This window comes from Heterodontus francisci, chromosome 19, assembly GCF_036365525.1.
Source record: "Heterodontus francisci isolate sHetFra1 chromosome 19, sHetFra1.hap1, whole genome shotgun sequence".
Taxonomy (NCBI): Eukaryota; Metazoa; Chordata; class Chondrichthyes; order Heterodontiformes; family Heterodontidae; genus Heterodontus; species Heterodontus francisci.
Window position 1 is genome coordinate 51134313 of NC_090389.1, and position 17926 is coordinate 51152238.

At 42.8% G+C, this 17926-nt stretch overlaps 1 protein-coding gene across 1 annotated transcript in view; it reads right to left on the reverse strand.

Annotated features, from left to right (window-relative positions):
* The window catches only part of LOC137380054 (receptor-type tyrosine-protein phosphatase gamma-like), an 870349-nt gene that overhangs the window by 371223 nt on the left and 481200 nt on the right, over positions 1 to 17926 (reverse strand). The gene's annotated exons all lie outside the window — the stretch shown is intronic.

The window sequence follows — 17926 nt, forward strand, 5'->3', positions numbered from 1 at the left end:
TTGTAAAGAAGGAAACTGGAAACTTCGGAACTGCCTTGGGAATTCATGGCTGACAGCAGCACACAAGTCCGAATGACCTGAATACCTGCAGATGAGAAGCAACTTGAATGTAGCTTCCACAGTTATGTCAGTCCATTTATGACACCGTGATGCCAATCCTGATAGGTTTTGCTCAAATGCCTGTGCTGGGCAGGACTTCTGGCCCACACAGATAAATTCATATTGGGGTCCTAATGATGGCATAGGGCATGATTTGAAGTTATTCACATGGTAGCCGTCCGTTTCTGGAGAGTGTGTTTTCCACTTGAATCGACTCTGTAGTAAAAATGGTGGTCAACGGGTTTCCAGTGGTAAAGGGGAAGTATGTCAATTTTTATGATTTTTAACTATTCACTTACCCCGTTCCTGCCAGCTGCGCTGGGTCAAAATGGGGTTTGCTGATTTTGATCTCCCCTTACTCCATCACATTTCATAGATTACTTTTCAGTTGCATCAATAGTTAAATGTCATGGTACTCAGCCATGCAGACCAGAAGTATCTGAATTTTGATTCCTGACCTAAAGTCAGTGATTTATGCTGAATACAGTTGCATGTCCCCTTCCTTGGGATACACACTTGTCCAATTTTCAGCAAGGTCATTGGTAAGGGATCAGGACAAGCAAAGTTCTGGTAAATTATTCCTTTTCCCACTCTAGGGTTGGGGAGGTTAACTATAGCACCTCTATTGCTAGTCAATTCAGATGTCAGCTTTAGAGTCATAGAGGTAAACAGCACAGAAACAGGCCCTTCGACCCATCGTGTCCGTGCCGGCCATCAAGCACCTAACTATTCCATTCCCATTTTCCAGCACTTGGCTTGCAGCCTTGTATGCTATGACGTTTCAAGTGCTCATCTAAATACTTCTTAAATGTTGTGAGGGTTTCTGCCTCCACCATCCCTTCAGGCAGTGCATTCCAGATTCCAACCACCCTCTGGGTGAAAAAGGTTTTCCTCAAATCCTCTCTAAACCTCCTGCCCCTTACCTTAAATCTATGTCCCCTGGTTACTGACCCCTCCTCTAAGGGAAAAAGTCTCTTCCTATCTAACCTATCAATGCCCCTCATAATTTTGTATACCTCAATCATGTCCCCCCTCAGCCTTCTCTGCTCTAAGGAAAACAACCCTAGCCTTTTCAGTCTCTCTTCATAGCTGAAATGCTCCAGCCCAGGCAACATCCTGGTGAATCTCCTCTGCACCCTCTCCAATGCAATCACATCCTTCCTATGGTGTGGTGCCCAGAACTGTACACAGTATTCCAGCTGTGGCCTAACTAGCGTTTTATACAGTTCCATAATAACCTCCCTGCTGTTCTATGCCTCGGCTAATAAAGACAAGTATCCCATATGCCTTCCTCACCACCTTATCTACCTGTGCTGCTAACTTCAGTGATGTTTAGACAAGTACACCAAGGTCCCACTGACCTTCTGTACTTCCTAGGGTCCTACCATCCATTGTATATTCCCTTGCCTTGTTAGTCCTCTCAAAATGCATCACCTCACACTTCTCATGATTAAATTCCATTTTCCACTGCTACCAGCCCATCTATATCGTCCTGTAATCTAAGGCTTTCCTCCTCGCTATTTACGACACCACCAATTTTGATGTCATCTGCGAACGTACTGATCATACCTCCTATATTCACGTCTAAATCATTAATGTACACTACAAACAGCAAGAGTCCCAGCACCGATCCCTGTGGTACACCACTGGTCACAGGCTTCCACTCGCAAAAACAACCCTCGACCTTTCTTTCCTGCCACTAAGACAATTTTGGATCCAATTTGCCAAATTGCCCTGGATTCCATGGGCTCTTAACTTCTTAAACAATCTCCCATGCGGGACCTTATCAAAAGCCTTACTGAAGTTCATGTAGACTACGTAAACTGCTTTACCCTCATCTACACATCTAGTCACCTCCTCAAAAAATTCAATCAAGTTAGTTAGACACGATCTCCCCCTGACAAAGCCATGCGGACTATCCCTGATTAATCCCTGCCTCTCCAAATGGAGATTAATCCTGTCCCTCAGAATTTTTTCCAATAGCTTCCCAACCACTGATGCTAGACTCACCGGCCTGTAATTACCTGAACTTTCCCTGCTACCCTTTTTGAATAATGGTACCACAGTCACTGTTCTCCAGTCCTCTGGCACCTCTTCCGTGGCCAGAGAGGATTTGAAAATGTGTGTTAGAGCCCCTGCTATCTCCTCCCTTGCCACACATAACAGTCTGGGATACATCTCATCTGGGCCTGAGGATTTATCCACTTTTAAGCCCACTAATACATCTAATACTTCTTCCCTTTCAGTGCCAATATGTTCAAGTATATCGCAATCCCTCTCCCTAATCTCTACACCTACATCGTCCTTCTCCATAGTGAACACAGATGAAAAGAAATCATTTAAAACCTCACCTATGCCCTCCGGCTCCACACACAGATTGCCACTTTGGTCCCTAATGGGCCCTACTCTTTCCCTGGTTATCCTCTTGCCCTTAATATACGTATAAAACACCTTAGGATTTTCCTTCATCTTGCCCGCCCATGTTTTTTCATGTCCCCTCTTCGTTCTCCTAATTACTTTTTTAAGTACCCCCCTACACTTTCTATACTCCTCTAGTGCCTCCCGCTCCGAATCTGCCATAAGCCTCCTTTTTTCCTGATCCAATACTCTATATCCCTTGACATCCAGGGTTCCCTGGACTTGTTGGCCCTTGGCTCAGTGACAGCACTCTTGCCTACAAGTTAGAAGATTGTGGATTCTAGTCCCACTCCAGAGACTTGAGCACTTGGGCACAGACATGATGGCCTGAATGTCCTCCTTCTATGCTGCAAATGTTTTGAATTTTCTACAATCCAGGCTGGCACCTCAGTGAATTACTGAGAAATGCTGCACTGCCAATTGAGATGTTAAACCAAGGCCTCACCTGCCCTTTTGACTGGATGCAAAAGATCACAATGCAATATTTGAAGAAGTGGGAGAAATTTCTTCCTAGCATCCTGGACAATAATTATGCTTCATCATCATCACAAAGAAAGGGATGATCTGGTCATTATCTCATTGCTGTTTGTGGGACCTTGCGGTGCTTAAATTAGCCGTTGCATTTCTGATATTAGAACTGTGATGACACTTCAAAGTGTCTCATCGCCTGTAAAGCATTTTGGGATGTCCTGTGGGCGTGAAATGCATAATATATGAATGCAAGTTCGTTTGTGCTTTCTTTGTTTCCTCAATAAAGGAGGGAGGGGAGAAACCAAGATGCAATTTGGTGATGAAGGCTACAATACTAATGTAGCCCTTTGAATAGGGCAGGTGGTGGGAAGTATAGCTAGGAGGGGAGCCTTCAGTAAAGGACAAGATGCTGTAACCCTCAGCCAAGTTACCACCAAAGCCATAATGTCAATGCAATCATTCACAATAAGATTGAGGCTGGCAAGGGCCCAGCTCTTGAATGAACAGACATTCTGGATGGGTGCGATTGTTCATCTGCTGACAGAGTCCAAAGGGCTGCAGTAGATGGGATGAGGAGGTGGTTAATAAAATTATCCCTTTACCCCACTGTGCGTATGTGGAGTGGGAGGATGGGTGGGAGTGGAAAATGGGGCAGTTGGGGGTTGCTGCTTGTAAGTCGACAATTACAGGTACCTTTGGAGAATCAAAGAAGTTGGGAGGGATGTGAATGAGAAGTTTAAGACATATGCCAAGAAATATTTCTTTCCTCAGAATGAGATCAAGAGCTGCAACACTTTCCCAAAAAGGGTTATTGAGGGCAGGACAATGTACTCATTGAAGAAATAGCCAGATGCTGTAATGTAAAGATTGTAGGGTTGGCATTCTGGATAGAGGAGATCAAATGGACCTTCTTCATGACCTTGTCAGAACTGTCAAGCATATATGGGTGAAAATCATCAGCCTGTCACTTTGAAATATAGAGAATTCAACTTGTCTAAACTGACTGGTTGAAGCCATTATATACCAATTTCACTGTATTCATTTCTGGAGGACAATTACTAGCAAAGTTAAAGCAATGAAAAATGGCAGAGGGAGAATTTAAAAATAATGGAAGGCAAATGAAGGCAACACAAGCAGATCCAATACACAGTTTTATGAAGTGCACTAATCTATAGATCCCTGAATTCTTATGCAGCCAACATGGAGAATTGTGGAGACATTAGGCTATATTGTCCTCTCCTAGCTAATTTCAAAGAAGAACTGGACACAAATAATTCTGATAAAAAAATATTGTTTGTTTGTTGAGGCTCTGTTTAAGGCCAGAAATTATAAATTTACTCTCTGCACCACAGCTGCACACAAGTTAAAAGGGAAGCACTGAACTCCCTGACAGACCAGACATTAGTGAGTTTGAAGAACAAAAACATTTAAGAAATAAGATCACAGCAGTAACATAAGTAAGTGGTAAGCTGGAGGTGGTTCAATTAGTTTAAATGAGAGCCATATATTAAACACATGACAAAACATGTGGAGAGGGAAAATGGCGGACTTCTGGCACTTTTATTTCTCATAATTGGCAGATCTAAACTGTTCCTCGTGAGGTTGCTCCAAGCATGTAGGGTCCCACATAGAAAGAAAAACTGTGCAGGGCAGTATTCCAGCTCTTTAACTGGATGGTTGTTCATTGGTAACAGTGAGCAATTAAAGCATAGAAGAAGAGTTCACATTGGTATTTATCAATTCACTCTGTTATCTATACATTGTAATTTATTTGGGATGTGGTGGCAGATTTCATCTGATCAGTATAAGTTATTCAAAAATCCATTTATTATATTTTTCTTGAAGTAAAGAAATCTTCCCACTGTGCTTATAAAGCTACTAACCCCTTCCCTGCCTCACAGTAAAACGCGCTTCAAGAGTTACCTTACACCAACAGGCAGGTTAACTTGCAGATGGCATTAGATAGTGATGTGCTGTGTAGCTGTCTGTCCCTAACAATCTCCAATGTCTTAAACAAAAGCAATGCTAAAGCCTCTATGTGTTATCCTTCTTTACATAAAAAAACTCGGGTGAAGGTTCAAGACCATTTAAGGCAGATGAGACCAAAGTTCAAAGGAACAAAAGAAATTACATTGATCAGAAAGCAACTGTGACACAAAATCTGTATGTTGTAGCTGTCTTAAGTATGCACAGTTCACTTCAGTTTTGGAATACCATTTTTTTGATGTTATATTAAAGTACAAATCTTCACAATTAAACAACAAAAATAAAGGAGCGAAATTTAACCCCAAAAAATGGGTGGGTTGGGTCGAGTGAGATGTTAACATTTTAAGAATCTCAAACCTGCCTCCAACCTACCTCCAACTCACCCACTTTCAGGTTTACTGGAGGCAAGACAAGGGGAAGGCAACCAACCCAGGAGGTAGGTTTGTCATTTCAATATTTTAATGATACTGGCTAACAATTGTTAATGTTTATTTCCACATGTTTTATGCCAGAATTTATATTCCAGCATATGCTGAAATGATCCTGAGGAAATTTTAACCTAATCTCGATTGAGAAAAAAATCTGGCCCAGTCTGTCTTTGATCAAAGATAGCTTGGTACCTCCTTGAACTTTTGTAGCCAACTAAACAAAACTCAGACATTTGTATTGAGTTAAACTTGGTACAAGCTTCTGTCTGAAAGAGGCTTTTAAACTAATCCTTAAACATTATGGCTGGACTTAGAGAGGCGGCCACCAAGTCAAAACTAGACAAAAGAAAATCAAACAATTTCTGTCACATCACCTGTGTAGTGTATTGTTACTGATCTGCAGCAGAAAATGTCCAGTCAGCTACTCATACTCATTAACAAGCCTCAAGAAAACTTCAAATTAGGATCCACCCTACCACCCCAAACTAGTAGATATATGGAAACAACAACTAAAAAAACAATAAATACCGTTTATTCAATTTTTAAGGATTTAAGCAACACCTAATGTAAATAGGATTGAGGGCTATTACAGCTAATATGGATAAATGCTGTTGGAATTGTAATGTCAGGGAAAGCTAACGAAAGATTAATAATAAAAAGTATTAGTTTACATTCAAACATAAGGAGTGAATGAGAAAAGGTGATTTGGCCCATTAGCTCCTTCCTTCCATAGACCATGTATAATTTGACTTTGAGAGAGAGTGAGAGTAGAGAGAAATGTTGCAGAACATATCCTCAGGTAATTCAATGATTGACTGGAGTCTAAAAGAGAGAAAATGTACACACTGTTACAACCGAGGTGGGAGTAATGCACTGTCAATTCAGTCCCAATACTCCACAGGTCGCAGCATATTATTAAAGTTTTCCCACCTACCAGAAATTAGCCATATTACATGCTTTAGTAACCCCCAGAATAAAACAGACTAAACCAGGTATCTTTAAACAACAACAAATTAACTATTTATTAACAAACTAAATCTAAAACACTACTAAGATAAATTTATGTATAACGACTGTATAACTTCTTATTTTCTCTTAACCCTAATGCACACACACATGTATTCAAAAATTAACAGTTAACCAGTTTTAAAAATAGTATTTCTTAGGAATAAAATAAGTAGCTGGGTTGTACGTCCTGGTGAATTACGTACCTGGTTGGTGAAATGTCCCAGATTAGAATGATCAGATGTCACTCAAAGTCACCAGGCGAATTCGATGAGTCTTTTAATAGACAGGTATTTGAAGCACTTCAGCTGCAGCAGGTGTCACGCAGTTCTTTTAACAAGGAGTAGAGCCACAGGTCTATTTGGATTCTAAAATTGGTAGCTTTTCAGTAGAAACTTTACTAAGAATTCCAGCAAACACAAACAAACGACAGAGTCTGTCTTGAAGGCGAATGTTATTTTCTCCCAGGTATTTTGTTTCTCCCCTTGGGCAATATAGAGCCTTAAGATAAATGTAGATTTTCCTGCTTAGAGAGATATACAACTTCTTCCTTCAGACCATGCTTTGCTGGACTCTAGTTCAGAGGTTCAAGGCAGTCTTTATCCACAGTCAAAAGTTACAGTACACCATGTGACTGTCTCTCTCTCCTGCTGTGGCCTAGGAAACAGGTGCAGTTGCTGGCAAACTATGCTCAGCCTTAAAGGCACACTGTCTTTAAACAGAGGAGATAAAAACAGATCCGTGACAACACACACACACACACACACTTTGTCAACACGGCATCCAAGGATTGTCAGTAGGATAATGGTGGGTATGGACATATGATGTGTAATTCTTCCTTTCTATTTTTATTTATTACTTCGTTGTCTCAAATTTTTTCTTGGGTTAAATGAGAGTCAATTGCATGCTAAGGAGGCAGAGGTTTTCTATAATCCTTAGCATGACTGAAACCACACTCATGGTAAGAGTGGTCTCCCTTTTGCTGAACAATCCAAGTGCGATGTCCATTAGTACAAGTGTGTATCATGACTGATCCATGGAAGAAAGTCAGGTATTTAGGATATTATGCCATTGTTAAAATGTGCAATGTTGATGCCACAGTGGCTGGAATTTAACGCCCCCAGGAGTGCTCTAGGAGGCGAGGCGAGGCAAGGCGTGGGGGGCAGGGTTGTCATAAAATGGGGTGAAAGGCAGGGGTTGCTGTGCCTACCCACCCCAGTTGCTATTTTACCAGCGGCAGGGGAGGTGGCAGGCGACCTGCCCGCCCTTAGGCTAACAGAGGTCCTTGTGGACAATTACCACTTTAGGGCCTCCTCCCACCGCTGCTGGTATTTTTCTGGCGGACAGGCACTTCAGCACCTGAGAAGGCTGTCCAGTAATACCTGGTAGCCTCCTTGCGGGCTGGGAGGAGGCCCTCCTGATGGGGCACCCTGTGCCCCATGGAGGGTACCCAGCAGCACAGGCTGCCCCCGCTGAAACAACCCCACTTACCCTACACTCCAGCCCCATCTGCCAGGGCATAACTGATTGTCCCAGCGAGGCCTGACCCCACTTAACATTTTGGAGGCCAACACCCATGGTCCCTTTCTTGCTGGCAGCAGTCCCAGCAGTGGTCACTGCTCCCAGTGGCATTGCAGGGACTGAAGAACTGCCAGTCTTCTGATTAGCTGGCAACTCTTGGAGGTAGGACTTCCTGCCCCAGAGGTGCAGAAGCCCTGACTGCTGCCAATTAAGGGCCTCAGCCAAAAAACAGCCAGGTGGCTTTCAGGCCCAGCGGAGTGGGGCTCACCACCGCCTCATCATTAAATTCCGGCCAGAGTTTCAGCCCACCTTGACTCTAATATGAAATACAACACAGGAGGCCATCTCAGACCACATGGGCTGGACACTGCATGTGTCAAACCCAGAGTATAAAGAGATCAAGTGTCCACTGGCCCTCTGGAGTACTTTCTAACCTTACCTATAGTTGATTTAAATGTTTGCATGTTCAGACACTTCTATATGCTTTCAAATCATGCAGAATTTAACAGCCAGCAAGACAGCACTGTGTACACCTGTACAGATACATGCACAGTGTTCTCATTTAGATAAAAGAATTTCATTTGGAGCCAGTGAATATAAAAGAACCTCAGAATATAACAGCTGAAATAAATGCACCCAAAGATTGTGAAAAAGTTTTTTTTAAGTCATTCATGGGATGTGGGTGCCACAGGCAGGACTAGCATTTATTGCCCATCCCTAATTGTTCTCAAGGTTTAAATACCTTCTTGTATACAACTGAGTGGCTTCCTTGGTCATTTCACAGAGCCATGGGATTTGAGTCATGTACAGGCCAGACCAAGTAAGGACACCAGATGTCTTTCCCGAAAGGACATTAGTGAAACAGATGCACTGCATGACAATCTGTTAGTTTCATTATCACCATCATTAGCTTTTTCTTTCAGATTTATTTTATTAATTGAATTTAAATTCCCAACTGCTGTGGTGGGATTTGAACTTATCTCTCCAGGTCATTAGTCAAAGCTTCTGGGTTACTGGTGATGATGATGGCAGATTTGTCACAGGTGGAGATCATGGGAAGGCTTGTCTCTGTGGTAGTTGGCATAATCATTGGTGACTGAAGAGGCCAATTCTTGATCTGTAGGCTTTTGAGCAGTTGGAGCCCAAGAACCCTTGGTTTGGCAGGATTCTGGTATAAGCAGACTATTCATTATTTCTTTCTTTTGCAGCGCTGGAGCAGATGCCCGTTGGCTACAGTAAGCCAACCATGTAAGTTGAGACAATCAATGTTTGGGTTACCTTTTCTAGGCCCATCTCCATTCAAAGCAAGCAGTGCTATTCCTAGAGAAGGCTGCTTGGTCACTCAGGGTGCTGCCAGATGATGATATTGTCTCAGGTCGACAGTCAAAAGACCCATAATACCGAGTTGCCTACATGCAGGATTGAAGCTGCGGCCGTCAGTGTCATCTTGCACCTGCTGATTTTGCCTCTCCCCCATCACTGTAGGACTTTTCTTCCCACCTGCGCTAAGTTTGTTTAAACTGGAAATCAGTCCGTGCAAACTAATCCCACTCTTTAGGGTAAGTATTTCACCACAGTGGCTCAGCAGGCTGAGACAGCTGCAGCAACCACAAAGTTGTTATGTTGGAGTGTCCTTCTCCTAGCCTTTGGCTCAAGAGCCTACCCTCAAGGCAGAGGGGTTATTTGCCCATAGCTTGGTTTCCGGTCGCCAGTTCCCTTATGCTTGACCCGATGCCCTTGGGACGTGGAAAGTCTCCTTTGCTGTATTCTGGGTTACTCGTCCAGTAACTTAACCACTATACTACCATACCCAGTATATGAACAAGTATGGCATTGCATTTTCTAGTGCACCTGATTTAAGACAGATATTCAAACCCTGAACAAAATACATTTAGCAAAAGCAATCAAGCCAAGCAAAAGACAGCCTAGAGAGCACGCCTATAAAAAGTCAGTGTCAAATACCCAGCTTACCTACTGGCAAGTATTTATTTTATTAGAGGATCTGGAATCTCAGAAATTTCAGGATGATTGGGGCCATTTGTCCCAATGTGCCCATCCGATGCTGGCTTACATGACAGCCATCTACTCTAATATCATTTCCCTGGTCATTCCCCACAGTCTTATATATTTTCTTCTTTAAATGTTAATTAATTCTCAGTTAAATGTTTTAATTAACTTAGTTTTGACAGCCAATTGTGGTAATAGCTCGACCTCTCCAGCACCTCCCTTGACTCCTCCACTAGCTACGTTGTCAGACAGCTTGTTCAACATACAGTTTTGCATGAGACAGAATTTCCTCCAGTAAATCAAAAGGAAGACTGAAACCCTCATCTTCAAACCCTGCCACAAACTCCATGCCATTACTATCTACTCTATTCCCCACCACTGTCTCTGACTAAACCAGGTCATTCACAACGTCCACATTCTATTTGAGCCCCAGCTGAGTATCCATACCCATTATCTTCTGTGTGAAGAACACCTATTTCCATCTCTGCAATATTGCCTGGCTTGGTCCCACCTCAACCCATCTTCTGTTGAGATGATCTTCCATGCCTTTTTAACTTCCAAACCTGACTATTCCAATGCTCTCCCAGCAGACCTCCCATCCAGAAACTTCAGCTCATCCAAATCTCTGCAGCCTGTATCGTAACTCACTCATCTGGAAACCCTGTTCCAAATGAACTACACTGGCTACTGGTCCTCCAACACCTCAAATTTAAACTGTTATCCACATGTATAAATCCCTTCAAAGCCTTGCCTTTCCTTATCTTTGTAACTCTTTCTAGCTCTATAACTCCCTCTCCAAAACTCTCTGTTACTCTGGCTGACCCCTTTGCACCTCCTTTCATCCCACTATTGGGAGCTGTGGCCTTATGCTCTGTAATTCCCTCCCTAAACCCCCTCACCTCCCTCTCTTCAGGATTCTCATTAAAGCCCACCTCTTTGACCAAGCTTTTGGTCACCTCCTACTATCTCCTTCTTGTGTACTTTTTTGATTACAGATCTGTGACGCACCTTGGGGCATTTTTCTATGTTAAAGGCACTTTATGAATTCAAGTTGTTGTCGTTCTAATATATTTCATAGTCTAATAATATTCTATGTAAAAAGGATACTTTTGTTCTCCTTTATGCTGTATGGTATTAATCCTAGGGATAATGGGAATATACTTGAATTGGAAAGAAGCGAATATTGGTGTCCCACAAGGATTTGTGCTATAGTCATTAATGACTTAGATAACACGACAGAGAGCCATATATCCAAATTTGCAGATGACACAAAGATTGGTGGTATAGTAGGTCGTGTAGATGGAAGAATAAAATAAAAAAAGAGACATCGATAGATTACGTGAGTAGCAAAACTTTGGCAGGTGGATTTCAACATAGGTAAGTGTGATTTTGCACCAAAAAAGTAAAGATTTGAGTATTGTTTAAAACAGCAAAAAGCAAAAAATAGTGGAGGTCCAAAGACATTTAGAGGCACATGTATACAGATAACTAAAATGTAGAAGTCAGGTAGAAAAATGATCAAAAAGTCTAATGGAATGTTAGCCTTTTATAACTAGAGGGCTAGAATATAAAGGGGAGGAAGTTCAGCTATGCAAAGCCCTGTTTAAACCACATCTAGAATACTATGTACAGTCCTGAGCACAATATCTTAGAAATAATTTTTGGCCTTGGAAGGAGCACAGATTCACCAAAATGTTACCTGCATTCCAAGGGTTAGTTATGCAGAGAAATTACATAAACTAGGCTTGTAATCTCATGAATGTAGAAGGCTAAGGGGTGACTTGATTGACGTTTTTAGGATTTTGCAATGAACTGACAGGTAGATAGAGAGAAACTTTTTCTACTGGTGTGGCAGTATAGAACAAGAAGACATAACCTTACAATCATTCAGGAAAGCAGACAGGAAACACTTTTTAATGCAAAGGGTGGTAGAAGTGTGGAACTCTCTTCCATAAATAGCAGTAGATGTGAGCTCAATTAGTAATTTTAAATTGGATATTGATAGTTTTTTGCAAGACAAGGGTACAAAAGGATATGGATGGATGGTGGATGGAGTTAAGATACAGATCAACCATAACTTCAATGAATGGTGGAACAGGGTCAAGGGCTGAATTGGCTACTTCTGTTCCTATATTGTCCCACCTTGTTACTGATTTATGAACTAGTGAAAATTGAATGGATAGAAAATTAATTTATAGACTTAAAGTTATCTCCTTGCTCTTCTTATGCTCAAAGAAATTCTCTTGTTTCATTTCAGTGGGCAGAAAGTATTTTGAAAGTAATTCCATTCTTCTGGCTCAATAAATATTAAAGAGCCCCCAGCAGACAATAAAAAGAATCAAATGAAGGATGTTGTGGCAAAAATGGCTGCATTTAAAATAGTGTTCCAGCATATTGAGGTAAATAAGGATGTTGTTCTACAAACTACAGTGTGGATTCTACTATCATCCATTTAATTTCTTACTGTGAATCCTGCCCATTGCTATTTAAGAAATTCAGTATAGCTTTCAATTTGATCATCATTTTTTTGTCAGGTCAGCCAGATAGAGTATTCATAGCTTTGTGAATATAGCAGCATAATCAGAATCTCCCTAACGCTGTAATTTGTACAAAGTGACAACTCACTTCAAAGTGATTTTACAACCAGTTGGTTCATGTAGTTGCGACTGAGGCGGGAGGAGTGCACTGTCTTTCTCTAGTTCCACTTCTCCATAGGTCACAACATATACTTAAATGTTTACCCAGTTACCAATATGGCCAATTATATACTCTATTTTTATTTCAGATTAAAATCCACCAACCCATGTTTCTTTAATAAACAACAAAATTATTAATTTATTATAAAACAAGACATATTCAGTAAAGATGCAAAGTATTAACACACAGATTGAAATATAAATGTTCCCTTCTAACTTAGCCCAACACACACCCACCCACACATGGGTTAAAGAAAAAAATAAAGAAGTTTTCTCTGCAGAGATCTTTTTACAAAAAGGACAAAAAAAAAAACTTTGGCCAAATACTCGTTAATTCTTGAAGGAAAAGGATAAGATATGGAATTATATCAGTTGTCCCTTGTCTGGCATCCCAAATACGCACAGACAGCTGTCAGTGGGATCTTTTTGGGGCAGTTCTCTTCAGGCGACATTGAGGATTAGTCTGGCAGGCTTTCCAAGAGAAATGCATCATCAGGGATTTCAGGTATCACTCACTGGATTTTCAAGGTTTCTCAGAGAGGTGGAGAAAGGATGAGCTGGTCTTCTCTTTTAGCAGGCTGACCCCCAACTGACTAAAAATAAGCCAAAACAAAACCAATTCTTGACGAACATAAATTTTGACATGTCACTTCTCTGTAAACAATTCCATAGTCATAAGGCACCTCCTGTTTACATGGCTGAAGACATGTAACTTCCAGTAAGTGTTTTTAAACAAAACCCAAAGTCCTTCCAGTTACCTTTTAAAAAACAAAGTCCAGTATCTATGGAATCACTTCAGTCCTCCAAAGGAATCTATTTCCACAATTTTAAAACACAAGTCCTCACAAAAATATTAATAAATGGAAGTACTTTCATAACAATGATGACAAAATGTATCTGAGGAATATTAAGTAATAGCCACAGGCAACTTTTTAAATCTTGAAAATTTTTTATACATGTTTTTCTTGGTTCAAACAATTTGTTCTTTAGCTTGCAGGACAGGATGATCTGGGTAGTAGTGCTTTCAATAGTCACTATTGTACTCTGCATTGATCATTTCCTCCTGCTAAGATGAAGCATTGTGGTGAAGTGGAAGATATGACATTCTCAAAGATGCAAAACTATTCAGTATAAAATCAGTATAAAATGGCAGGTCTACCAAATTTAACAGTGAATCAACATTGCAGACCACAAACAAAGAGCATTTATCATAGTTGTCCGTGGAAGGCTGAGAATCAGCTATGATTATGACTAAGTTGTCTGTCATGTAAAGCTCATGCAGCACGACTGAGATTTAAAGCCAAAACAGGCAGAGTGCATCTAGTATTTTAATATTCCGAGGCCCCAAACACTCCTTTCAGGTGAAGCGGCGATTTACTTGTAGTTCTTTCAATGCAGAATATTGTATTCGCTGCTCACAATGTGATCTCCGCTTTGCGGAACACCTCTGCTCTATCCAAAAGCATGACCCTGAGCTTCCAGTTGCTTGCCATTTCAACACTCTGCCCTGCTCTCGTGCCAACATTTCTGTCTGTCCTGCTCCAGTGTTCCAGTGAACATCAAGGCAAGCTCGAGGCGCAGCACCTGATCTTTCGATTAGGCATTCTACAGCCTGGCGGACTGAACATTCAGTTCAATAACTTCAGAGCATGACTGGCCTTTTTAAAAAATATTTTATTTTTTTAAACCATGTGCCTGCTTTTCACGTAGTCAGAGCTGCTCATTATTCTGCTATTAACACTCTGGACTAATGCTTTGTCTTTCACCACAAGCAACAACACACTCTTTGCCTTTGTCCCAGGATAGCTTTGTTATTTAATCTCCCTCTGCCCTATCAAACACCTTCCTCTTTGTTCTCTCCCCCACCCCTCCCCCTCGCTTGCTTAAAACCTAATTCTTTTCTAACATTTGCCAGTTCTGATGAAAGGTCACAGACCTGAAATGTTAACTTTGCTTTTCTCTGCACAGAAGCTGCCAGACTTGCTGAGTATTTCCAGCACTTTTTGTTTTTATTCTAGTATTTTAAGACTGTACCATTTTTTTCCAAATTTCTATTTGTAATAAGAGTAACAAGAAAAAGGTATACATATATTCTTGATAAGCAAGGGGGTGAATGGTTTTCAAGGGTAGGCGGGTATGTGGAGTCGAGGTAACAATCAGATCAGCCATGATCTTACTGAATGGCGGAGCAGGCTTGAGAGGCCGCGTGACCTCCACCTGCTCCTAATTCATATGTGCGTATGTATGTTCATAGAATAACAAAGGCACTCAATACCAGCAAGTATATTTCTGACCATACAAATGGTAACTAGCATTGAAAGCTTTGTATGAAATAAAGCTAACTTGTAGAGAATGAGCTAATACAACACTAAAAATCTTGATTTATTCTTGCAATATTGCTTCAAGGACAACTGCAGCATTACAATATTTGCAGGTATGCATGTCTGTGATATTTTTTGCAACCTCTACTATCTGGCTGGAGATCATGATGTTTGCACCAATCTGGTAGCACAAGTGAGACAAAATGAAATAACGCCATGTTGTTTACACTGCACAGGCTTCACTGGCTGTGCCAACTTGCTTGAATACATGGTTCACTGCTGAGCATGTGCAGGTACATATACAATGTCCAGAACTTAATGAGGCCAATAGAAGCAGGAATGGAGGCATGGAGGGGGGGCACGGAGAATAGCGATGGATGCGCCAACCTGGAAATGCAATGTCATGACATTGGTTCTGGATTTATCCAGCGGTGGGAAAGCTGCAAGGTGGCATTGCCACCCCAACGTGACAGGACTGCCATTTGAATTGGTAAACAAGTTGTTGTAATACATTTGCATGCTATTGACTGCAATTCGATGGGAGAGTTGGAACTAAGTGAACGGCGGGTGGGTCTCACATCGCTTTGGATCCCTGGCCATTGAAAGGTGGATGTACCGAGGCAAGGCCTCAGTGCCACAACAGCAATGCAGCCATGATGAGAATTGGATAGGGAAAGAGTGGAGATCGGAGGCCATTGTCGGCCTGCAGTGCTGTGCACTCTGCATAGGTGGGCTTGGTCTCAGGTGAGGGGATCGGGTGGCAGTACTGGGTGGGTTTGGTCTCAGATGACAGTACTGGGTGGGCTTGGTCTCGGATGACAGTACTGGATGGGCTTGGTCTTGGGTGTCAGTACCGGGGTGGCCAAACTACTGGGTGCTGGGCTGGGTCTCAGCAAGCGTGGGCACTGAGAGGAGTAGCAAAAGCAAAAGGAAACGGTGGTGTAGTGATACTGGTAAGGGTAATGTGACTGGACTAGTAATCTAGAGGCACAGGCTAATGTCCAGGGGACACGGGTTTAAATACCACCATGGCAGCTGGTGGAATTGAAGTTCAATTAATTGATAAAAATTTGGAATTAAAAGCTAGTTTCATGGCACCATTACGGAAACTATTATCAATTGTCTTAAAAACCCATCTGGTTCACTAATGTCTTTGAGGGAAGGAAATATGCTGTACTTAATTGCTCTGGCCTACATGTGACTCCTGACCTACAGCAATGTGGTTGACGCTTAACTGCCCTCTGAAATGGCCTAGCAAGCCACTCAGTTCAAGGGCAATTAGGATGGGCAATAAATGCTTGTCTTGCCGGTGATGCCCAGATACCATGAAAGAATTTTTTAAAAATGCCAAGGGCAACTTTGTCACTGCAAGGGCAGCTCTCTGGAGGCCTACTGGTCAGCTGGCATGGGTCTCATGCAGCCCGTCTTTGTGGACTCCCATGGTGCAATGCAGCACCTCCGACGAAGGGAGGGCCAGGAGACAGCTGCACCTGTCTGTGAAGCTCCATGAGAAGAGTGACAGCAGCCAGCCACACCAAGAAGGGCCCACCTGTACCAGAGAGTGTATCAGATGCGAATCAGCTACCTCCAAAATGTCTGAGCGACAGCGAAGACTGCGGCTCTCCAGGGAGGCCATTACCGATTTATGCGCCATGCGACACGACAAGTTGCAAACTATGGGATTTGGGGGACACCCTATGCCAGTGGCCCTAAAGATCACCGTAGCACTCAACTCTTACTCATCTGGACCTTTCCAGGGATTCACTGGGTACATGTGTGGGGTCTCCCAGGCAGCAGCCACTGCTGCATCAAGCGGGTGACCCAATGGCCTGTTCAAGAGGGTCGGTGACTATGTGCACTACCGGACTGACCATGACAGTCAGTGAGAGAGGGCCATTGGATTTGGGGCCATTGTTGGATTCCCCCAAGTGCAAGGTGTGATAGATTGCATGCATGTGGCCATCAAGGCTCCAATGGACCAGCCAGCCACCTTCATTAACAGGAAGGGCTTTCATTCCATCAACTGGTCTGTGACCATCGAAAGTGTTTCCTGTAAGTGTGCACCTGTTTCCCAGGAAGCAGCCACGACATCTACATGCTTCAACTGTCCCATATGCCACAGCTTTTCAGGCCCCCCAAGCTCACCTTCAGGGATGGATTCTCAGGGACAGGGCCTACCCACTGAAGACATGGCTAATGACAACTATGAGGAACCCTTGCACTGCAGCAGAGGAGGGGTGCAACACTTGCCAAGGTTCCACCTGAATGACTGTCGAGCAGGACATTGGGCTGCTGAATATGAGATTCCAGTGCTTTGATCAAACTGGTGGAGCCCTGCAGTATGCCCAGATAGGGGTCTCGCACATTGTAGTGGTCTGCTGTGCTCTGCAAAATCTAGCACTGCAGAGTGGGGAGACCATGCATGGAGACGACATGATTGATCGCCAGTCCTCAACCGACGAGGAGGACGTGGAGGGGGCTAATGAGCAGACAGCACTGGATCTTGAACCCCTAGTTTTGGAGGCCAGGCACATTGAGCGACGGGCCAAAGAGGCAACAGACAATCTCATACTTAACTGCTTCCTGCCACCATGATGGCATTTCAAAGTGAACTCAATAAAGACTCACCTCAATGTATGCAGTCTACTGCCTCCTTTCTATCTGGATTTCTATCCAAGGATCAGGAGAAGACTCTAGGCACCTTGTCCTTCTCTTGCCCTGCTGCTGCTGCGTTGAGCTAATGGCCAAGACGATAGTGTGCAAGTCTGCGCGCATCTGTGGGACCTGGCTCTCCATGAGGGTCGCCAACGCCTCTATGGGGGAAACCATGTGCTCACACACCTGAGACATGGCTGCACTCACGGCATGGATGGACTCCTCCATCGTCTGCTCATGGCTGTGAATGGCCTCTGGCCATTTCAACAAATGCTACTTGACCTCTCCCTGCAACTCCAGCCTGCCTTGACCTCTCCCT